The sequence below is a fragment of the Acinonyx jubatus genome, chromosome C1 (assembly GCF_027475565.1).
Source record: "Acinonyx jubatus isolate Ajub_Pintada_27869175 chromosome C1, VMU_Ajub_asm_v1.0, whole genome shotgun sequence".
Lineage (NCBI taxonomy): Eukaryota > Metazoa > Chordata > Mammalia > Carnivora > Felidae > Acinonyx > Acinonyx jubatus.
The window spans coordinates 182,419,004-182,443,453 of record NC_069381.1 but is presented as its reverse complement, the minus strand read 5'-3'; the positions used below and the strand labels follow the sequence as shown (position 1 = coordinate 182,443,453).

The following is a 24,450-nucleotide window of genomic DNA, read 5'->3' as shown; positions in this document are numbered from 1 at the left end:
CACTGATTCCGCACAGGGAAGGAAGGGGTGGAGTTTTTTCACCTGGGTTCTTGAAGGATGAGTAAGAGTTTGCCAAATGGAGAGGTCTGCAGAGGACATTTCGAGCAGAAGAAAGTGTGTGTGAAGGTTTGGCTGTAAAAACATCAGGTACTGGGGAAGCTAGTCATTTTTCTGTGCCCGGAGAACAGGAGGCACAAACATGGCGCAGCAGGAGAGGAAAGGAAAGACTGGCGGAATGAGCGGCTCGGCTCAGAGACAGAAGTGACTTTCTTAGGAACTTGGAAGAGCCACTGGATTTGAAGAAGGGGAAATCATTTCAGGGTTTCAGAAACATTTTACTGGCAGCCGTGTGGCAGATAGTTTGAGGCAGGAAGATTTTGCTGTTCTCCTGGCCAGCACAAAGTCATCACAGAAGGAATGGAGAGAAGGTGATGGTCAGGAGGTGCATGTTGAGAGAGGATTGAGAGGGTTTGGCGACCTAGGTGTGGGGACAATAGAACGGGAGGAACAGGCTGCATGTTTTTAAACTTGGATGTGGCTTCATGACATTTATCCTGGTAAGGAGTGCAGAAGGAAACACAAGTTCGGGAAGTAAGGAAGAGGGGAAACTCTCCTCCATCTGTCTGGCGTCCTTCCTCTCCAAGCCCCTGAATGGCCGTTTCCTGCTTTCCAGCCATCAGTTAATGGGGGAGCCCACCTGCCCATATTCTGTGGTAAATTGTACATGGCTGGGCTCACACCTGCTCCACTGAGCCCCAGTTATTAGGCCACACATGTGAGCCTGCCTCTCTCTTCCCTTGGGACAAAATGTCTCTCAGGTGGCTCTTTGTCTATCTCGAATCGAAAATAGATTCCAAGCAATTCTGCCCCAATGGACATGCTCAGGCATGCCAAATTCCGAAAGGGGACGAGACTTAAGCTCTAGCCTGGGCCTACCTTAACTATGTGTATACTATTATCAGATTTTTGTTATTATTTACATGTCATTTTTAAATTACACATCTCTTACATGAATACTTTTCCATTATATATATATACATATATATATATAAAATACAGAAATACACAAAGACTTGAGAAGCTCCTTTCATACCCCTTCCTTGAAAAGCAAAAAAAGTCCACTCCCCCTCCTCCACGTAAGATGTATCTCTCTTCAGTCCTTTAGTGCATGCATGTACACACACACAAATCCACACACAGAGAAACAATACATGGTTTTATGCGTTATCTTTGGGCTCAGATTATTCTGAAGCCCTTTTTCCCTTACAAATCTGTCTTTAGGGGATCCTGGGTGGCTCAGTTGGTTGAGCTTCCAGCTCTTGATTTCGGCTCAGGTCATGATCCCAGGGTCTTGGGACTGAGCTCCGCATTGGGTTCCATGCAGAGCATGGAGCCTGCTTAAGATTCATTCTCTCTCTCTCTCTCCCTCCCTCCCTCCCCCCCCCCCACCCCGCTCACACTCGGTCTCTCTCTCTCCCTAAAAAAAAAAAAATAAAAATCTGTCTTCAAAGATTTTCACATCATTAAATATAAATCTACTTCTTTCTTCTTGAACTGCTGAATCGTCTTCCACGGCCAATATGTATGTCTGTCATTTAATCATTCCCCTTCTGAAGGATGCTTGGGTTGCTTACAAATTTCCAAGATTATAAACAGTGAATACCTCTGTACACTCTTTTCTGTATATGTTTACGAATGTTTCTCTACAGTGGGTCTCTGGAAGTTGAATTGGTGGGCTGTCCTAAACGTACTCCATTTTTTTTGGAATGGAAAAATGCCATTCCAGTTTGTCTGTTCCATTGTACTACGTGCTTCCAGAGGTTGGTACTGAAACAAAAAACTTTACCTGAAACTGTACAGTCATTTGAGTCTTGACAAGATCCATTCTAAAGCTAACATCAGTCCAAGGACAAGCTCAACACTCAGCCCAGAAGGCTAGGGACAGTTGGCAAACAGGCATAATTCTGAGGGCTCTAGCTTTTCTGGGGCCTACTGAAAGGTGTGAGATCTGACAAAAATGCTTGTTTCAGTAGATGAAAAGAAAACTAGAACATTGAAGTTAACACAGATTTATTACATAATTATAAAATGTAGCATGTGTTGATTTCATTGATATTAAATGTAGTGTTCATAAATGTTCTGTTATTGAACAACCTGGAATGCTCCTGAATCCCTGACTTCCTCTACCGCTAGGTTGAGGGACCAACACCAGCCCTCTTGGTTTGTCCTCCTCATGTTCAAGGAAGAGATTCACTTTTAGGGCTTCCTTTTTCCCTTCCCTGGTTTGGGCTTCTTTCCAAGGGGATTCCTATCTGCTCCTGTTCAGGAATGGTTCAAGTTTAACTAGGACAGCCTTTTGGGGAGAGAGCTCCTTTCTCCAGGAGGGGGCAGTATTGGGGAAGGAACTGCACTTGTCAGGTGGCAAATGCTGGGGAAAAATTCTTTGGTCATCTGGAGAAGGTCAGAAAAGGCAGTGGGGGCCTGGAAGGAACAGCCCCAAGCCCACAGTGGGGCAGTGGGGCAGTGAGGCAGTGGGGCAGGGGCTCTGGCTCACAGACTCTGTTGTGAGGGTGAGGGACAGGTGATAGATGAGGTTTCCTTCTGACCTCACATTTTAGTCTGAATATCAAGTTCTTTTTCAATGTATTTATTTTCCTCTAGTGCTTAATTCCTAATGTGACAATGACATAACACCCCACTGTTTTTCACTGTAAAGGTATCACATTTCAGCAGCACTGTGGGTTAAACAGTCCTTTCGGGATAGCCCTAGTCAACAACAATGTGTCTATGGGCAAATGCATTCGGGTTGCTAACAGTGGACTTACAGATGAACCTTTGTGCACATTCCTTTCCTGATTGAGCTCTGTTCACATGGACCACAGATGACAAGATGTTTCTGTTTTCCAAAAAAAGTTCCGATTGCAATTCCCTGGGAGGTGTCCTGGGCCAGGGAGTTTTTTGTTCCAGGTTCCTGTGTAACAAGATGCAACGTACCATGTAGGATGCTTTATGGATTGGCCTGGCCATTTCATACTTTAAGCTGATGATTTTATAGTTTACAAAATAATCCATAAAGTTTGGCAGCTTTCAGGGATTTCTAAGAGTACATTTCTAAGAGTACAAATATCTTCCTGGCCACTCGGGTCATAAAACGCAGCAGATTCCCCTGCATAGGGATTGTTGGGTCTTCCTTTTCTCCTTTTCTCCAACTCCCACTTCCCCACAGCCCAGCCTGGAGTTCTGTCTGGGCTCTTTAAAGATGAAGTGGACTAAATTCTGTTACAATTGTAGCAATAGCCCCACTACTCCCCGCCCTTCTTCTCCCGTGAAAACTACCGGCATGAAAAGTACCCAATTGTAAAAATCTCTTTATAGATTTATTCAAGGTCTGGTGGCCTTGGTTCCCTCCTTTGTCAGACAATGGAGACTGAATTGTGGTCTTCACCCTGGAGTTCCCTCCCACACACACCCAGGAGAGCTCTAGGTAGACATGAAACTCCACCAGTGGAGTTTAGTGTTTAAGAAAGCCTCCCAAATGTTTACTCGTCTGAAATAAAGCTGCACAAGAAAATGAAAACATCAAATGTCTTTTGCTTTTGGCTGAAATTGTATAAACTCACCAGTTGAGACATTGGCCATACGGAGATGAGGAAGAGATGGTCCTATTTTCAGAGTGTTTCACTGTCTAGCAGGGTCCTTGGTAAGTACTCAACACATGCTTGTTGAATTAAATCGAGAGCCAACAAACACCGGAGGTGATTACATTCACGAGCTCTGCTGTCATTGAATCACCAGAACCCTCGGTTAGTCCTTGTCCTGGCCGCTGCACTGGATAGGCCTGCCCCTACTCAAAAGCTAGGTAGTCACCCACACCTTTTGTTCTGAGGAACCCCACAAGGGCTTCCCACACCCCCCCACCCCAGCCCCCCACCACCCCCCCTCCTGGCACATCTGCTACTCTCTCTCCACAACTGACCTGAAATCCTCACCTCAGCAATATACTTTTAGGTTAAGCAACTGTTCTCATTCAAAAGCCTAAGTTATTAGGAGGAGAGGGAGGAGCCTGAGTGGTTCAAGTGTGTATATAGGGGTGTGTGTGTGTGTGTGTGTGTGTGTGTGGTGTGGTGGTGGTTATTAAAAGAAGAGCAGAGACGCCGGATGCTTCTAATTTCCTCTTATAACCAATGAGCCACAGCCTCCATTGGGCTATTTATTGGCACTTTGGAAGCCTTGGAAACTTGACTTTGAGGACATAGGAAATGAAATGGCACTGGGTGATACACTTTAGTGCTATACTGTCTAATCTGATAACACCAGCCACATGTGGCTCTTGAGCCCTTGGAATTTGGCTAGCCTGAATTGAAGGACTGTAAATACAAAATACACACTGGTATTCAAAGACTTATCGTGGGGGGAAAAAAAAGGACATAAGATCTTACAGGTAAATTTTTATATTGATCGCATGTAGAAATGAAAATATTTTGGATATATTGGGATAACTAAAATCTATTATTAAAATTATACCTGTTTCCTTATGTTTTTTAAAAAGATGGCTACTAGAAAAAATTCCATTATGTATATGTCATTATATTGCTCTTAAACAGCTCAGCTCCTGTAGCTAGGAGGACACACCTCACCCTAGAGGGCACTGTAGTCCAGTGCGTGGGAAAAGGGGCCAAAGGAATGAGACCGCAAAAGCAGCAATGTCACCAGAAGAGTATAGCCTCAGTGCAGGGAGGAGTAACAAAGACTGCCCTGTGTATCTGGTTGGCAGCCTGGCTAAGTGCACAGGGACTCCCACTCTCCTCCCATCCTTGGCATTCTGAGTCAGTTGGTGAAGTCCCCTCCAGTTGACTCCCATGGCAGAGGAATGGAGTAGGGACCAGGTGCAGATCTCTTTGGCTCTAACTAGATTTGGCTTGGGATTTGCTTCTGGGGCGATCCTTGCACCTTCTGATCCCAGGTTCTACATGCAGACTGTACATGGTACATATGAGTGTACATGTTTCCATATGAGCTTGATGTCCCACTAAGGCTTGGGAAGGCTAATAAGTCTATTGATTTAGTTGATTTTAAAATTTCAGATAATACATTTTATTTGTGGGAATTTGTTTTGTTGTTTTTCTAAATGGACTTTGCAGATCAGTGCACAGACATTGATATCAAAGCAGGAATAACTGGATTTTGCATAGTAGTTTACAGTTTTCAATGTCCTTTTCAGCAAATTATCACTTTTTATTGTCACAACATCTTGTGAGGCAGGCGAAGCATGTATAGATTTTTATCCATATGTTATAGCTAAGAAACCAAAAAAAAAAATCGCCTTGACCAGCATTTTAAAGCTGTTAAATGACAGAATTAGGGATGGATCATGAACAATATAATGGAAACTTTGGCTTCAGATCTCTGGTGGCTTCTACTAGTATACAGAGAGGTCACCGAGGTGGCCCACAGCTTCCTGAATTCAAACGGTTATGCCCCCTTAAAGATCAGGAAAGTAATATATGGGCCCAGATGTCGAGATTCGGAAAGCTGCCAGTTGAAGATCCAGGGAAGGAGCAAAATTAGAGCACCGCCTTCACTTATCAGGAATGCATTTGTCCACACATCTCTGCTTAATTCCCTCTGGAGACCTCCCTGGTCCAAGTCTCAAACAAAGGTCCAGCTGGTTCCTCCACAGAGAGAGGTTCTGAGCTGCAGGCAGAGGGTGCTGAAAGCCCCCTACTTCAGGGTGGAACAAGGCAAGAAGCCTCCCCCTTGCAGAGGTGAACCAGTGGAAGAGGAGGAAACCTAACAAAACAAGAGCTTTCCTATTGGTAGAGTGATGATGATACGATGATGAGGATATGAATAAAAGCCAAGATAAGTGTGGTGGGTATGGTGTCATTTGGAAATATTAGAAGGCCTGGAACAAGTCTTCAGTGTGTACCAGTGTTTGTGTTCAGGCTGTTAGTTGTGAGATGGTGGCCAACGACAAGCAGGAGGTATGAGGCAGAGAAGAGTTAGGGAATGAGAGGGCTGGGGGACTAATAAGAATGACCTCTGGGTCAGGGCCGCAGATTATTTTGTTGGACTTGACCACACTTTTGTGATGTATTAACAGATCACTGTGATCACTGACATGGTGCATGTTGGAAAAATAGTTTCAGCTACTTATCCGGATCCCCTAGATCCCAGCTAATCATTGCACAGCCAAACTTAGAACCACAATCTTTCAACACAGTGAAGGAATTAAAGTAGGTGCAACTGATGATCAATGCCTTCATTTTATAATTAAGGAAAATGAGAGCCAGAAATGGAAAATTCCTTGCCAAATGTCACCTAGCTAGTAGTGACCTAGCATAAAAACTAAAGACAGTGACGTATCAGTATCACGGTTGAAAGTACAGGGAATGGCATCAGATTTGGCTACAAATCTTGGCTCTAATAATTTGTTCTGTGACTTTAGGCAAGTCATTTAACTTTTCTGATCTTAGTTCCCTCGCCTGTACAATAAAGATAAAAGTATCTACCTCAAGGGTATCAAGTCAGATAATAAATGTGAGCATTACATAGTACCTGCTCATTGTAAATATTCAATAAATCATAACTGATGTTATTAGAATTCAACTTTTCTGACCTTCAGGCCAGAGTTCATTCTTTATACTATGCAGCCTCCCCCAATCCTTCTCAAGCCTTTTGCATGCCTATGCCATTCCCTATTTATTCCTCCTGTTGTGATATCTTCATGGAGATTGTATGATTGGTATTAAGCGAATTTTTTGACTTCACAGTTTCCTTACTGATAAAGTAGGATAACACTAGTTGGGCTCCAGGCTGGCTAAAACAACAAAATAACTCTTAAGTAGAGGGCTTAAGCAAGGTAGAAGCTTGATTCTCTTTCGTGCAACAGTCCAGAGGTAGGCAATACAGGGCTAGCAGGACAGTCTGCTATCCTCAACATTCAAATCTCATATCTGGGTTCAAAGTGACTTCTCCAGTTCTTGTATCTTCTCAGGTAGACAAATGGGAACAGAAGGTATGTGCCTGATCCTTTCAAAATTAAGACCAAGAGTAGCACCCATCACTTCTCTCCTTTAGTTGGTCAAAAATTAGTCGCATAGTCACACCTAGCGGCAAGGGGAGCTGGGAAACCTAGGCTTCAGCTGGGCCGTCATGTGACAGAATAAAACGAACAATATTAGATGAAAACCTGAGGTTTGTCACAAGCTCTTTACTGTTAAATCCAAGGGAGCTGCTATTAACATGAGGGCTAGTATTTCTGAAGATTTATCCACTCACTTTTCACAGAGGATTATCTCCACTCTCAAAACAGTTTGGTTCTTGGTTTGTGATTAAAAGGCAATTTAAAGGTGGTTGCTGGTGGTGATAGAGTGATAAGGGATTACTAATGTAAAACAGAGCTGGAAAATGAGTGGAGAACCACGAAGCAACTGAGCAAGTGATTTGCTGGTGGAGAGAGAGAAAACAAACAAGGAAGTAGTGTGCTGCATTATGAAATATAGATGTTGCTTTGACCATCTGGGGGACGTTTCCTTCTCCAAAGGAGATGCCCATCCAGCACATGACTGACCTGGAGCCCCTCTCCGCCTGCACAATCTGGAGGCCTCAGGAAGTCAGTCCAAGAGTCTAAATCTATAAAAAAGGTTTTTGAAAAGCTGGAGGACAGCTTCTAGTATCTTCTCAAGAAAATAGTCATTTCTAGAACTTTGGCACTCTCTTGGCCTGTGGGGCCACCTAACTTGGCTCAGACCACTTTGGGAGATGCTAGGCAATCCAGGGTCTGGAAGAAAATGATTGGGATGGGAGAAATCCAGGCAAGGATTCCAGTGAGTCCGTCGGGGGTGTGGCATGAGCCCTAATAGGCTAGGGAGATTCTGCGCACCATTTCGGTCATCAGAAGAATGTCTGATGGTGGCCTTCCCTAGAAAGTTTCTCAGATTCAGCCTTCTTTCTCCATTCCCACTACCACTGCTCTGGACTTGGCCTTCATGTTTCCGTGACCAGCTTCCTAGCCTGCTGCCCTTCTAATTTTTCTCCTGGCCACTCGTCTTTTGTTCCTCAAAGCTGTCCTGCATATTGTCGTTGTGATAATTCTCCAAAATCCTTCTATGAGCCTTCTTTTACCTCAGAATTTGCCAGGTGGAGTTATTAGGGTGGTTTTCTATTTCTTTTATTCTTTCCTGTCGCTGTTGAGCTGCAATTTTCCTTGCAGGTCCTTTTAAATGCCTTTGCAATAGATATGTATGATTTTCATACTAAGAGATGAAGGCAGTTTCAAATGGCTCAGAAGTTGGAGGGGGTGAAGTTGGGAGCTACCATGGCTTTCATGTCTTCCTCATCAAGTCTCTTTCCTTTTGGGTAATATTTGAGGCCTCCATAAACTGACTTGTTGGCTACCAAACCTAAATTCCTTTGATCCTTCTGTCTAGGCTGTTATAGTTTCCTCATGGCACCCAGCTTCTGCTCCCATCACACCCTGTCCCCCCAGCCCACTTAAGTCTTACCATCTTTCCAGGTCCAGTTAACATGTCACCTGCCTGGACTATTTTTATTCTTAAACTTATCTATCACCTCTGTGATGTCTTATTTTGTTGGTACCACACTCCCTGGAAAATTGATGCCTTTTGGTTGTTGCCAACTGAGTGAATTTTGTCTCCTAAATGAATTCCAATTTCTTGGAGGACAAGGGTAATCTTATAAATTCTTTGCTTTCCTCATACCATCTGGCATAGTTCTAAACACACAATTGGAAACCCATTGATATATTTTTGAGAACTGTATTCACATCTTAGCCGAATGATTTAACATGTGTCAGACCACCATGCCACCCTTCCAACAAAATATTTGAAGAAGGATTTCATAGGAATGGTCATCATGAATACAAAGGAATAGGAAGCTAATGCGGCAGATATGGGGTATCAGTAACAAGCTGACTGTGCGGACTTGGAAAACACTGCCTTTGTCCTGACTTGCTAGCCATTCACTCTCTGTGTGACTCTTGCTGGCTGTTCTGGCCACTACTCTGGTGAGACCATCTCCTATCCTCAGCACATTGTGAGCTTCTTTGTCTACTTTGAGTTGCTCCCCCTGTCACTGTGGACAGCTCTGTTCATTTGTGTCAATTACATCAGCATCACAGGTACCCCTTTCTCCAAGAAGCAGGCCCTAAATACTGTCAGAGAGTGATCACTTCTCCTCTAAGCCTTGATTTCCAAATAGGCTACGCCTCTGCAGTTGTCACTCCAAAATATGAACTTGTGTCGGTGTGTATTTGGCTATAAAATGGGTTTGCTTAGCCTTGTCCATCATCTGTGTGGTCAGATAGTGTATGGTCCTCTTAATAGTTGATCTTAGGTTATAAGTTCTTAGGTGTACATGATGTATTTTTGATGTGCCAGGGGCTGTTCTTGGCCTGAAAACACACTTCAAAATATTTGCTAAGTGGTATCTTTAAATAAGGCCACATGCATAAAAACTTATCTCTGACTTCTGTCTGTTAAGCTGATGAGAGAACCAAATAGGAAGTCTGAGTAGCTCAGGTCTGCTAGTTAAAGCCCACTCTTAATTAGCAATGTGACCTTGTGCCAATTATTTAACCTCTGGACTCACTTTTGAAAGTGAAATGTGGATGATAATAGTACTTATCTCACAGAATGTTTGTATTAAATCAGAGAATGCATGTACAGTGCCTAGTAGCATTCTTTGCTATTATTTTTGTGATTGTTTTCATTATTTCTTGAAATAAAAGCTAGCTGAGCAATACAATGTATGAACCAGTAGCTTCTCAGTGTATTTGTTGAGTTGGAATGGTTCAGAGACCTGTGTTTCGAGATTCCTGATGCCAAAAGAAGTCTGAGCCTTTCAGCCAATCCAGTCTGGTGGCTACTATCCATATTCCTCCCCCTTTTTTTCCTTCTCCCTTCCCCAGGACTGAAGATATCTACAGAAAACGTAAAAACAAATGTCTGGTTTGCAGAAGGGGAAGGAAAGAGAGAGTTAACACCTCAGGCTCCATACCCAACCCACTCCAAAGAGCCTAAGGGTTTTCATGTTGGGACAAGGGTTACCAGAGTGTTGGTAGCATCTTCCCTTAAGTTGCAATAGAGAACTGATTGGTAAAAAAGCAATCAATTTATGTTTGGTTTGTGGGAGTGAACACGATCTGGAAGGTCATTGAAATTTTATTGTCTGTTTCAAACTGAGCTATCTAGGCTGAGCTCACAAAGAACAAAACATGGAACCAAAGAGAGAACCAGACAGGACAGTATCTTGGGTATTTTCCTTCTGACGTTGTCTTCCTGGGCCTCGAGACTCTGCGTTTTAATACCTACATCTTAAGTCAAAGGCAGTGGTAGGCCAGGTGTATAATGAGCCTGCCTAAACGAAGCTATTTGGCTTAGTGTGTGGACTTTGAGAGACCCTCGAAAAAAGACACACAAAGCCACAAGAAGGAGCAAGTGGGTCTTTGGTGATAACTCCTACCATCTGTTCTGCTTTTGCTAAAGCTGGAGAGGCATTTCCTCTGAGGCTTCGAGCATAATTCCCCTGTTTTGCACTTGGTCTTCCAGGTAAGTGAAGGGAATGGCTGGGCATTGCTGTTCCTGAATGCTCTGCTTTTTCACTGCCCCCTTCTGGGGCTGCTCTTGCTCTCAGTGCAGCTAAAAGAACACAGCCCAGAGAAAAATCTGACCACAATGAGTACAGCATAGGAATGTATACACTGGGCGGAGAAAACTGCCCAACCTAGCAAAGTGTAACCGTTTTCTTTCATGATTGTAACAGAGAGGGAAATGACAATATTTTGTCATCACCAAATAAAACAATATTGATCCCTGGGCAAATGTAATGCAGAAGGGTGGGAGAGATGGTTCTCAGAGTAAGCCTAAGGTGTTCTCACCCTGTGGTATGACACCATGTGTCCCCATAGCAGCCAACAAACACCCGGGGACACAGTCTCTGAGCCAACTGTATCGGCAACTCCCACATCATAATATAGTGAACATGTTTAGTTGTTGCTGTTGCAGGAACTGTTTTAAGCCACTTACACGTAGTATTTCATTTAATCCTCACAGTTTTATGAGATAGCTGTTGGTATGATGCCCATTTGACAGATATGGAAAATGAAGCTCAGAAAGGTAAGTTAACCTCCCCCAGGTTTCATTGTTAGGTGGCGAAGACAGAACTGACTTACCTTGTAGGCGTAAAGTCCTGAAGCATTTGGCTACACTTCCCGTAATACTTTAAGAATTTTTAATAGTTATCAATTAAACTTACCATTGCAGGAAGATGGATGCTATTGTTTAAATAAATTTAATTTTTTAAAAAAGAGTTCTCTGCGCCAGCTCACACTGGCATAACCTCCTTAAAAGTGAGCATAGTTCTACTTTTCTCTCCATCATACTCTCTCCCCCAGCATCTTCACACCAGGAGAAGGATGCAGGCAGTGTTCCAGATCCTTCTTCAGGGCCATCCCCATCCAGTTTTTCTTGGAGAATACCTGGAATCCAGCCTCAGGAGGAAAGGGCATGACTTGGGTAAAATGAACCACAAGTTCTGGAAGCATACCCCTCTCCTGAAGTGGTGAGGAAGAGAGACTCTCCTCACCATATCCTACCATCCTCTCCTGTAGACACAAGGCAGAGAAAAGTCAACTCACCTTAGCCAGCAGGGATTTCCTTGATCATGATGCTAAACCCAGAGGATTGAGCTTTATGAATAGAAAGCTCTGGAAGGCAAAGATGTTCATTTTTCTTGGAGTAGGGGGAGGGAACAGGAAAAACAAAGTAGTTAATATGCAGTTGTGTTTAGAATGCATCATAGTAAATCTCCCTGTTATTCAATGCTGCTCACCCATAGGGAGTGCCAGGGGAGAGGAAGTCTGAGGTTTGTTTTTATTCATTTATTTTCAGCTTTGCTGTAGATACTGTTGTGTGTGGTAATTCCTAGGCAGCTGTTACAATGTAGAGTTTCTCCAGGCGATTAAGCTGGCATTTTTAACAGGACTCGGATTAAAAATCTTTCTCCTCAAGGGATGCCTGTGTGGCTCAGTGGTTTAAGCATCCAACTTTACCTCAGATCATGATCTTGTGGGTCCAATAGCTCGAGTCCCACGTCAGGTTCCATGCAGACAGCTCAGAGGCTGGAGCCTGTTCCAGATTCTGTGTCTTCCTCCCTCTCTGTCCCTCCCCTGTTTGCATTTTGTCTCATTTTGTCTCTCTCTCTCTCTCTCTCTCTCACAAAATAAACATTAAAAAAAAAGTCTTTCTCCTCAAAAACCGATCAAGTGATTGAGGCTAAAAAGAGCCTGGCTTTGAAATCCTCTCCTACAAAATCAAAGACCATCAGAGCAGCTTTGTTCTCTTTATTGCCATTAGTCTGCTATAAACCGTCATAGGTTTAGGACAGAGGAAAGTCTCAGTACTGGCCTCTCCCAGATGGGAGGTCACTCCAGCCTCACGTAGATCCCTTATGAGATCCACAGCGAGTGCCAGTCTTCAGGGATACTGCCAAACTGTCAGGGCCCTGGAGCAAGATTTATGGGGTCGTGTTTGAAAGCAGATGTGCCTCTTCTATCTCCTGCCCCTCAAACCTCCTTTTCTTTCCACCTGCTCTCATTGTTGTATATAGGCTAACTGAAAACTTGGTCTTTTTGGACTTCTAAAAGGTTGAAATTGGAAGGGCAAATAAAAACACAGGATGGGGGAGGGGCAGGTGGATCAGTTGAGTGGCCTCAATGTAATTCCATTATGAATTTCTGTAAGCAATGCTTCTGAATTGTCGATTTTATCAGCCAAATAAATTTTTGCGTGTGTGTGATAGAATAAGTATTGCACATCTCAGCCAACCTGTGTTTTGCCTTCTTCTCCCCAATTCTCAATGGACTTTGAAGAAGGGAAATCAATAAATCAATTGGTACCTTGTCCAATACCCATTTCAATGACATCACAGCACCATTTGCTAAAGATCAGACATTAGTTACGGAAAGAGACTGAGACATTTCCACTTGAGAATGTATCTCTTTGCCTTTTTGAACTAGATATAAAAAAGGAATAGTGGAGTGTCATTGTAAATAACAATTTTTGTATTGACCTTATCAAAAAATAAGAAAGTAATTGTGGAGAGAATGATAAAATATCATTTATATCTCAGAGTTTATCACAAACCCAGTGGGGAGTGTTTTCTAGGCTTATCCTATAATATTTTATTAAAAAAATTTCCCCTACTGTGGCTAACTTGACTTTTTAAGAAATTAGATTTTCATTTTTTCAAATCTGATTTTAGAAATGTGCGTATTATTTTCCTTTGGTCCTTAAAAACAACATCAGAATTCAATAGTTAAAAAACCCATACACAAAAAGTTGCACAAAATTAGTTCTGATTTTTGGAGACAAATTGCACAATTTAGAAGAATGCCTTTTTTAAAAAAGAATGCCTTGAATTATCAATGATCCCTGTTTTTGTACCATTTTGTCCATTCATTCATATATTTGCATATATCCCATGTTCTTAAATTGGGACAGAACAATGCAACTATTTTTGTTTAGTCTCTCCCCGAAATGTTTCAATGCTATATGTAACTTCACTTCTAAAATTCAGCCTCCCTTTGAACCAACTGTAACATTCTTTTCACACAGACCTTGCAGATTTTGCTATTATTATAATATTATTAAAGGAATATGTCTTACTAAGAACCCTAAAATATGTGGAAACATATTAATACTTACAAGGCTAATGACAACAGTGAAATACATTTCTGGTGTCCTATAGTCAAAACTGTATTGGACTGAGGGTCGGAAGAGGAGAATCACAATCTCAATGCAGTGGGAATATCTGCCTCTACTCAGCTCAAGTTGCTCAACAGTAAACTACAATCGTTAGATTAGGTGGTCTTTAAGTTTCCTTCCAAGTGTGAAATTCTTTGCTTATGTGATTCTCTTTGAAGTGCTTCTGATGACTTGGCCTTAGGAGAGCTCTTCTGAGTTGTGGATTTCTGTGAGAAGAATGGCTTTTTGGATAAGGAGAGCTTGCAGGCTTTATCTGTTGGGAGCATTATTCAGGAAGTTTCTGGCCCCTCAAGCTTAGGTGTTCAGCCACAGTCAGCACAGTAGAGTGGTCTGTGGGTTCATAGTCTAGCTAGCTTCTTTCCCCTTGACCCTAGATTCGGGTTGTTCTCTAAACACTGGTCGTATCTTAAAATGAAAGCTTCTGAACTCTTAAGTATATGGAATCAGAAGGGGAGAGAATCCGTTGGTGACATTACTACAGCAAAACCAGCAGGTCTCATCTGAGCTGTTTTGTGCTAGGACCATCTTATGCTCCTGGAAATAAACGCCTTGGCAACACAATGAGAAGGAATTAGATCACCTAAACTTTTAAAAATAAAGCTCAAAATGTGTGGAACCAAGAGCAGTTCTTAACCACTGAAAAATAGATTTTTTTTTCTTCCCATTGGATATGGGCAAAGGAGATGATCTCACCTACAAATTTCCATAACTATATTTGGATCTAAAGAATACACTTCAGTCATGTCTATCTTCTTCACTGTGCAACAGCCGGGCATGAGGAACAGGCTCAGCCCTTAAGTTCCCCTCTCTGCTGGCAGTGCGCCCCTGAAGGGCAGGTGAAGAGGCCGCCGCGCTTTGCGTTTCGGGTTGCCGCAGGCTGCAAGGCCAACCTAAGAGGCCTGGCTCCCGAGGAGGCTCCCCCTACCGGGAGTCCGGAGCAGTGCTGGTGGCCGGGCCCAGGGTGGCACAGCCGCCTCCCTGCCGCCGTTTCCTTCGTGGCTTCGCTGGTGGGATCAGCGAGCTGCCGCCGGCGGGGTCGACCCGCGCGGGGCGGAAGCGCTCGGCCCGGGTAACGAGCATTTTCCTGCAGAAGCAATTAGCTGTGAATAAACATCTGAAACGGCGGCTCTGTAAACCGAGTGCCCGCCGCGAGCTTCTAACGGGCGGGGCTGCGTGGGGGGGGTGGGGCAGGATGGTAAGATTCTAGGCCCGGGAAGGAAGGGGGTGGGGGATTGTGCAGGGAGGTGCCCCATCACGCGCTCCCCGAGTTCAGAGGCGCTTCTTAAGTTACCAACAAAGTCAGGGCCGATCCCCGGAGAGGTAACCGACCGTCCGGTTACACTGCGATCTTTTTCCCCGCCTGGGATCTGCGCGCGTTGCAGGTGGTCAGTACAGTCTACCCCGACACCAGATGCTCTTCGAGACCCGGATTCCGGGAGCGAGTGCCTCTGCGGGGCGCAGCCACTTTGCACCCGTCGGCCCCGATACAACCGATAGTTAATTGGGGCCTTCGAGTGTCTCAAGTCAAGGTGAGCAGAGGAGTCCTCCAGCCTCCCGCCCTCGTCTTCGGGGCGTCTCGCCCGGGGCTTAGGTCCCGGTAGCACCCCGAAGGCAAAGTCGTTCGGGGTGACGGACGCGGGCCGAATTTGTTTCAAAGTGGGAGGATGCTTGCACGTGTTCGGGGATGCCAGCTTGTTCAGGGTGCGCGCTGCAGGAGCTCCGGCGAGGTTGCAGTTCTGGCGCGCAGGTTTGGGCGATGAGCACTTGGCCGGGTCCAAAGAGTCATCAGTTCTGCCAAAGTGGGCGCTGCCCTGGGTACTTACAGGAGCGGCGAGTGGATAGGGAACAGAATACTGAAGAGCGGTCACCTGGGAAGCCAAATCTGCAAAGTCTCGCCCAATCCTCGGGGCATTTTATGTAGAGTAAGCTATTGGACTATAGCAGCCCTACACTTATCTAACAAAGATAAAGACATGAAAAAAAAAGAAAGAAAGAAAAAATATAAAAGGGTGAACGTTTGGCCCGTTGCGGAGCATCTCGCCCTTCTTGCCCTCTCCGCAGGCCTAGGCTGTCTTGGAGGGCAGCATAAGGTGCAGTGGGTGTCACCCCACCGCCTCTCCCCTCTGAGATCGTGACCCACCCCCCTGACCCAGGCGGAAACCCACCAGCTTGGTGCAGCCTGAGGCTCCTGTGCCCAATCTTGGCATCCATGGCTGAGGCGGGGCCTAATCTAAGGGCCACGGTGGGTGTCCGCAGCCGGCCTCACCGCAGACCAAGTTCCTAGGAATCCGGGGAAAGAAAGGTGGACGCTTCCGGCGTCTCAGCCTGCTTCCCGGGAGGCCTTGGGCGCAAGGGTTGCGACCCGTGAGTGGAGAAGGTGAACTCAGCTGCAAGCGCAGCTGCCTTTCCTGTATGGGTCTCTCGTGGGTCAAGAGCACCCCGGGAGGCTAAAGACCTTCCCGAGCCTCCTGCGCTTCCTTGCCCACCTGGACTGAGCAGGAGCCGAGAGAGCTGATGTCTTTTCAGGGCACTCTGGGTTCCCCGGCTGGGGACGCTGGGAGGGAGGGAGTTGGGGGGTGGAGGGATTCGTTTACGACCTGCTTCTGTCTTCTCTCTTCCTTTTCAGAATAAACCAATGCTTTGGCGGTTGGGCTCTTACAAAGACGGACTTTTTAACCCCCACCCCCGATTTTTCTTGAAGGTTTTGCAATATCCCCCACCCACCCACCTTTCTCTAACCTGCTTTCTCTAACCTCCTTTCCCGGAAAATGTGAGTAGTATATGTGAAAGGCAACTTAGCCCAGTGTCTGTAGCAGAGCTTCAAGCTGAGTGCGAGAGGAGGAGGCTTCACTGAACGTTTTGGTGTTTCCAAAGTTGCTGATATTATACCCTTAGCAAAGTAGGTGGGCTTGTTGGCCATTAAGACGCCGGGCCGGGAGCACCCGGGCAGTGTGCACCTCGCAGGAGGAAGATCTGTCCTACTCTCTGAGCTCGAGGGCTCTCAGATCAGCCAGGGGCCAGGATCAAGCTCCTAAGGGAGCAGCAAAAGTCAGACACGTAATCTCACTTCTTTACCCTCCCTCTCCCCTACCATCACTTTTCTCTTTCTTTCTTTCTTTCTTTCTTTCTTTCTTTCTTTCTTTCTTTCTTTCTTTTTTTCTTTCTTTCTCTCTCTTTCTCTCTCTCTCTCTTTCTTTCTTCTTCTTCTTCTTCTTCTTCTTCTTCTTCTTTTTTTCTTTCTTTCTTTCTTTCTTTCTTTCTTTCTTTCTTTCTTTCTTTCCTCCTTCCTTCCTTCCTTCCTTCCTTCCTTTCTCTCTCTCTTTCTTCTTCTTCTTCTTCTTCTTCTTCTTCTTTCTTTCTTTCTTTCTTTCTTTCTTTCTTTCTTTCTTTCTTTCTTTCTTTCTTTCTTTCTTTCTTTCTTTCTTTCTTTCTTTTCGCAGACTGGGTAATAGGCAGGTAGCCTGGAAGCTGCGATATAGGAGTTGTGAGAGATCCTGGGGCTGGCACTGCCCTTCTGGATTTAGGAGCCATCTGGGGGAGGAGGAGGGTCAAAGGGGCATCCGCTTCTTTTGAACAAGGGCGCGGTTTACTTCCCGCAGGCGGCGGGCGGGGAGAGCTCAGAGCGGAGGGCTCCGTGGGATGTCTCTTTGAGCAGGTAATTCTGCGGCGGGGTCGAAAGCTGGTGACTGACACTCTCGGTGACGGCAACCAGGCCGGGCAGCGCCCTTTCCGATTATCAAGATGATTAACCTCCGGGCCTTGCCTCTGGTGGGATCTCCGCTCCCCACTCAGCTTTTCTCTCACGGGGATTAGGGGGCGCTCCTTTTAAAAGAGGGCCCGAGGGTCGCGGCCTTGGCCTTTCCATAGCTCCACGCGGCCTTGCATCTAAGCGGAGCTGGGGGAGGTGGGGGCGGCACGCAGATCCATCCCTGCTCGTCGCCCACCTAGCCGAGTCGGGTTCACCGGGCCGGTCCCCCGCGGTCCCCCGGGTCACCTCCCCCCGCAACCACTTGTCTGAAACTTACCAGATTCCAACCTTAAGGCAGAAAAAAAAGTGTTTCATATACAAACCGATCAGGGTATTTGCAGATAATTGCAAATGTCAAATACTCGGGCGTGATGACAAAGTGCAGAGATTGCCAGGACCCGAGCTCCGCCTGAGGGGCGGGGGCTGCTGGCGAGGCTCCCGGGCCACCTCACGCCTGCTCAGAGGAGGGGAGGGGGCAGTCAGCCGCAGCCGCCTAGCCCATTTAACGGAATTGGCTGTTCCTTCGACCCCTCTGCGGTGGTGCTGATTCACGGATTCATCCACTGCGTCCACACTTGAGCCCGGCGCGGGAAGGCGCTGCGACAGTGGATACAGCCCCGGCCCAGCTACGCGCCCCCCCCCCACGACCGCCACACACGCACAGGCACCCTAGGCAAAATGCACGCACGATGGGGGTTACTGGGCCTCAGTTGGACGCCAAGGCCCAAAGCCCTGCCAAACAGCGTTACCAGAGCTACTGCCAGCTGTCACCCGCTGCTGCCTGACACGGGGGGGAGGGGCGAATCACATTCCACTTTGCGGCCAACTGCTGCACCCGTCTAGTGCCGGGACTAGTCGTTTACAGACATAAAAACAAAATTTTTTAAAGTCCCCTAAAACTCGACCCTCTAACCTAAGTCTCCTGCCCTGCTTGGAGGAGGCCGAGGAGGGGGTTTGCCCGGGAACCCCAGCGCATACAGCCCACCAAAGTCGACACCATTAAGGCCTCGGCTACAGCAAAGGTGGCTGCTCCTGGCAGCTTTCAGGACAACTCCTCTGAGACTCCCCCCCCCCCCCGCCCCGCCCCGCAGGCATGCTCAGAATGTTTTAGCCCCCCCCATCCTATCTAAATATATGGATCTAATATATGTTGGATTTCAAATCTACTGAAAACCGAGGGGATCGACTATAGATGGTGTGATGAAGTTAATGGCAGGTCCGCAGCTTTCCGGGGGGTGGGTGGGGGGAGAGGGTCAGAACTGCAGGGGCAGCGGGAACGTGGGTGCTATCTCTGGGGGCTGGACGTGGGGAACTGAGAGAAGAGGCGCACACACCCCATACGGAGTCTTGACGGGTACCACAGGCAACATAAGGCTCTGACTCACGAGTCCCGGGTAGCTGGACAAAGTAAGGGGAGGTGAGGAGGCTGAGCGACCTTTGACACGCTGGCCCCTTTCCTTGCCGAGGACTGATGAAGTGGTGAGATATTCTGGAAAGTGGGGGCGAGGAGGAGAGATAGAGGGGGTAGAAGGCAGGAGAGAGGAGGGAAGGGTGGGCCACTGCTTATGCTAGGGCAGCCAGGCTGCTAGGGAGGGAAGTTCAAGAGAGCAAGCTGGGGCGTCTGTCCCGCGTCCCTGTCCCCGACCCTTAGCCTCCCCGCCCCTTTGCCATCGGGCGCCTGAAGTCAGCATCTCCCTGAAGCCCTTAAAGTTTTACAGTCCAATTGTCTGAGGTTTCCGATGATGACAAATTAGGAAAATGCTTCTGCTGCAGCCTCAGCACCTAAGTCAGAGAGTTGGGGGGAGGGGAGGGTACTGGATGCAGGGCTAGGGTAAAAGAAGAGACTTGCCTCCCAGGGCTTTCTCTGTGGGGTTGGGGCCCGGGAGAGCGGAGGACTAGGTCCTGGGGCTAGGGAATGCTTTGGTAGCCTGGAAGCCGGGTCCACAGAAATCCAGCGCCTGGCTCCTCAGCTAAGGGGCACCAGGAGAGCTCTGAGAGTTCAGCCTTTCTTGCCCTTACCGGGAAGGCCTCGTCTTGCAAGAAGACCTTACTGGGACCCATGGGGACAAGCAGGGTGGCAAACTCTGGGGGAGTCTCGTCCAGGTCCTGTGAGGCCGGTGTGGACGGACAACAGCATCCATCTCCAGCCTGGGCGGGCAACAGGGGACCCACAAGTGTAAGATGTGATTCTATTTGACTTTCTAAATCAAAGTGCATTGATTGGGGCCCAAGGAGTTCACGGCACATAACTGTCTTAATTAAACCTGCTGTAAACAGACAAATCACTTCTCTTCCACATAGAGCTCTGGGAGATTGCACAGGGTCTGGCAGAAGCTAGGCTTGGGGGATGCTCTTTAAAGAAAGGAGTGTAAATGAGGCAAAGGAAAAAGAAAAAGTGGAGCTTCTTCGACCTCAGAAAACAGCTTAACTGAAAACAAAACTCCAAACAGCCAGAAGGTATGGGATGGGGTGAGAGATCCTTAAAAGACAGGGGACAGCCTGGTTGATGGAGCAGCTCGGTGGGGACCCGCCGGACCAGGGTGGGACCTGCAATGGAAGTGCAGGGAGGGAAGGGGAGGCCTCAGGTTGTTTGGGGAGGCTGAGGTGCTCCTTCTGAGGCTCTTATCTACCCCACTCAGCCCTGCGCCTTCCTTCCCAATCCTTCTATCTGCCTCTGCCGTTGTTCTCGACTTCTGGCACTCGGAAGACAGCACCAAGAGGACACGCCCTCCCTTAACTTGGTCAGCGTGGGGGACACGGGGTCGCCGCGGTGAGTGCCCTTAGCTCGTAGCCACTACGGTGGGGCACTAGGAGCCTGGTGATGGCAAGACTGGAGAGTGCGGATGGGAACTAGAACTCAGCCTGAGCAAATGGGAAGGGAAGTTGTCTGTAACCCTCTGGGAAAAGCGGGAAACGGGGCGTAAACACCCATAGCTCAAGGTTCACTCCCTCTTCAGCCAAGTGCCGACACCGTGGCGCGAGCTCAGGAAGCTAGACGAGGGTCAGGCGCTCCGGTGCCGTCAGCCCGCGGGTGCGGAGGAGAGCAGTGGCGGCGTTGGCGCTGGGAAGGGCCGGCGGGACGCCATTCTCTGCCTGGAATGTGCAAAGGGCTGGGTCTATCTCCGAATAACTGGGCCTCCGGAAGTTACCTGGCAGAAAGCAACCCTCGAGCTGACTTTGAGTCTCGCAGCCTAAAACAAGACGAACTAAGGGGAGCTCATCGATTTTCTAAATAAAAGTGAAAAGGAGAAGTTCTCCATAATATGTAAACACTGAGGATGTGAGCGCACAGGTTTGGGTGTGTTCCTGGGAACTTGGGGAGCCGCCCCCTCTGCCCTCCACGGTTTGCAAACTTGAATTCTCATCGCTTTTCATTGACTAGCCTCTGACCCCCACAGTAATCTGATTCAGAAATACTCTTCATTTCGTTAGATTGACGTTGGCAGGCACTAGCTATGTTGTATCTGGTAGGGAATTTAAGTTCAGTTAGATTTGAGCTTAATGCTTTTCGAAAAAGTCTTTTAAGCGATTTTTTTAAACTTCCATACAGCTAATGAAAACACACATATCTCTATACGATTGGAGAGAAACATGCTTAGATTGCTTTTAGATTTCTGAGATTTTGTATAGGCGCCAACAACTCCGTGGACACAGACAAATGGGCTATTTGCAGTTATTATTCATGAAAGTTCTTTTATATGTTTAAGTTGAGGCATGGTTCCCAGGTGGAAAAATTCTTTACGACTAAAAACATGCTTTCAAAAAGGTTAGAAAATTGAACCAAAAATTTGGAATGCATGATAGTATAGAAGTCTTTACAGAGAACAACAGATATCACTACAATCCACCAGAATTCCAGGAGTGGAAGTCAAAATATAGTAAAAGTTGATTAAAATGCAAACTATTAGGGACGCATTGCAAATGTCTTTGTCACATCCAAAGGGAAAAAATCTTTAGAACCCTCCCTCCTTGTGCTGTACTTGTGTTGAGACGAATTGTTGTTAACATTTTTCTCTTCTGAAATAACAACAGTTCACCTTTCAAAACTCTTCACCACAGAGCGACAATGACGATTGTTCTCCAGGAGAAGAAGGACTTTTGAAACAAAGAACTTCTTTCACATACTCACACTTGCACACCCCACACAAACGCACACACACACAGTTGCCGGGTTTTCTTAAACGTTGCTTTTGAATGAGAGAGAGAGAGAAGAGAAGAGGAGAGGAGAGGAGAGAGAGACAGACTGGGAAACTCGAGCTTAGGTAACCAACGAACCCAATTACTAGGCTTTATTGATACTAAAAGGAAAAGTTCCCCTCGTAAAATTTCTCTGAGCTTATTAGTTATTTAAATCAGCCCCAGGGCTGGACGAGCGACGCCGCAGGCACCCACTGTCGGCTCCTGGAGGTGAGCAGACGGCGTCCGAGTCCTGGCCCGCCCGCCGCCTCTCGCTCGGCACTTGGCACCGGGGGCAAAGGCAGGCGCAGCCCGCTGAGGTGAGCCACTTGGCACAAGTGCCGGGCCTGGCACGCTTGGAGATAGCTCCGCATGGCCTACGGGTATTAGGGTTTGGAAGCGAACAGGTAGCCAGTGATGAGGGTGCGGGTGAGCAGGCCAGGCGGACACGGAGCTCCGGAACTCAGCGAGCTGGCGGCGCGGCTCCGCGGCGGGTGCGGCTGGGCACCGGCCCCTGCGGCCCCCGCGACAGCGCGGTGTTTTCGCCGCGAGGCTGGAGTCCTGCAAGAGTGCGGCTGATGGCCGCCAGGCGTGACTGCTCGGGCCTCCAGGGCTCACCCCTATTTTGTGCGGGGCTCGGAGTTTTGTAATTGGACAGGCACCAGGTGAATTTGCACCTTTCCGGGTCGTTGTCCCTTTCAGTAGCTGGCAGTCCCCAAATTGTGTGTGCGTGAGCGCGTGTGAACAGTTGAATTTATTAAAAATAAGCCCCAGCCTACCCACTCAGGTCCTCTGAGCCCGACGTGGGGACTCTCAAATCCTGACGTAGCGCCGGGGCAGCTCGAGGTGATGCCTGGCTCTGCTGGGCTTGGCCGCGGGGCCCCCAGGCAAGGCACCGCGGGGCGGGGAAGAACCGAGCTCCAGAACACCAATGTCACGGACACCCGGGCGTTAACTCGGGGGTCAAGGCTTGACGGACTAAGAGGGTTTCCGTGGGGCTTCGTGAGATGGAGAGAACAGGCGAGTCACCAGCCCAGGAAACCCTCTAGGGTCCCCGCCACTCCAGACAGCTTTGGGCCGCCATATAGACCGACTATCCGCTTCGTCCTCTGTCCCAGTAAGTGCTTGTCACCTCGGGTCCCGCAGCAGGCTTTCTCGCTCTCTCCCGCGCTGTTCGAGAGCAGCGCGGACCTAAGGTCGCTAAACGTCGCCGGAGCTGCTAGAGCTAGCTTGGGCCGCCTCGGGCCCGGCTTCCTGGGCTGGCTGGCCCCGGCTAGGGGTGGGCGAGAATTTCAGCACACAGGCTGCCCAGCCTGCAGGCTGGGATACGGGTGGGGCGCCTGGCCTGGACTTTCCAGGTATGCTTTTTCATTACAAGGGGTTGGGGTGCCGAGGTTCTGCCTGGCGGGCGGGTGCTTGTGTAGGGTGGTCCGGGTTTGCCTGGGCCGGGGACCTGCCCATCCCCCCCTCCCCCCGCCGCATCCTTAACCTGTGGACTTGAGGCTACGCGGAAAGGCCGGCTCGGGAAAGCAGCGGGATGAACGGGCGCCGCAGGTTTCGGCCGCAGCCCACGCGGTGGCGCTGTCGGGAGAGGATGCCTTATCTCCGGTCTGGGACCCTGGCGTTGACCCGGGGTCCGGGGCGACGGGGCCGTAAGGACGAGTCGAGGTCGCGGGGTTCTTCGCCGCTACCTTGGGCCCCGGGATTAGAGATGGGGCAGACCCCTTTCTCCTCGCTCGGTGTTTCCAGAGAGAAAACGCAGCGAGTCTGGAGCGGGATTCCGGGCTCAAACCCAGGCCGCCCGGGGGTGGGGGCGGGGCGGCAGCCGCAGCTCCTTTAGCGTTTCGTGTTGTCCCCCCTTTCCTTGTTCCCGGTCGTTTAAAGTCGATTTCTATTTTTAAAAAACTAGATTAGCGGGGCAGTCATTCTCTCCTTGAGATGCTGCAGGAGATCCAGCTATTAAGCTCTTGACTCTGAAAAAGAGTGAAAGGATTCAAGAGCTCGGGGGCGTTGTCTTGTGTCGCTGGAGTTGTGCTCCGAGCCCGCAGGCCCTCCGCCTTCCCGGGCCTCTCAACCCGCGTCCGCGGAGGAAGCACTTCCACACCTCCAAACCAAAGTCTCCCTTACCTTCAAGGCAAGTCCCTTCGCTTTCCTCACCCGGGGCAGGCGGTGCCCACCCCCGACGCGTTCTCCCACCCCCGACATTTGGGGCCTCAGTGCACAGAGCTCCCAGTCCTCGCCTGAGGCAGCTCCAGGGCAGACCTTCGCGTGTCCCCTCCCGCCCTCTGGGCCTCTGCATTGTCCGTTCCCGATTCCGGATTCTCTGACCTCCTGGGTGCTCAGCTCACCATCTAACACAAACTAGTTGCCCAACACCCATCCCCAACCAGTCTTCTCCCTGGGACGCTTCTCTCCGCCGGGCCGCAGGGACTCGTTCCTTTGAGGATGGGAGCAGGACCTTCACCACCCCTACCTTAGGCGGCCCGACGGCTTCCGCACCGCTCCGCCCCCGCCCAGGCCCCAGAGCTGCTGCGGGAGCCAGGAGTAATTTATCTTTGCCTGGCGCGGGTTGGGATTGCCCGGCTCTGATGCCAAAGAGGAAGGCGTGCGGATAACGAAGTAAGTGTCCCCCGCCCCCTGCGCTCTGGTCAGTCCCCAGACGCCCCGGAGCAGTCTGGGAAAGGGCTCGAGCCCACCCTAGTTGATCTGCTCTTCTACGCGCATTCCCCTGGGGCGTTC

The 24,450-nt window shown here is 48.4% G+C and overlaps 1 protein-coding gene across 5 annotated transcripts in view; it reads left to right on the top strand.

The window, feature by feature from the left end:
• The first annotated feature begins 22,003 nt into the window (after positions 1-22,003).
• The window catches only part of SATB2 (SATB homeobox 2), a 192,231-nt gene continuing 189,784 nt past the window's right edge, over positions 22,004-24,450 (top strand). For 2 of the 5 annotated variants that reach the window (XM_053215518.1, XM_053215515.1), the window contains exon 1: positions 22,688-22,828. The gene's annotated coding sequence lies outside the window, so the exon portion shown is untranslated. Of the gene's footprint in view, positions 22,032-22,687; positions 22,829-24,053; positions 24,331-24,450 lie in introns of those variants that run through there. The other 3 variants (XM_053215516.1, XM_053215519.1, XM_053215514.1) reach the window with 3 other exon arrangements.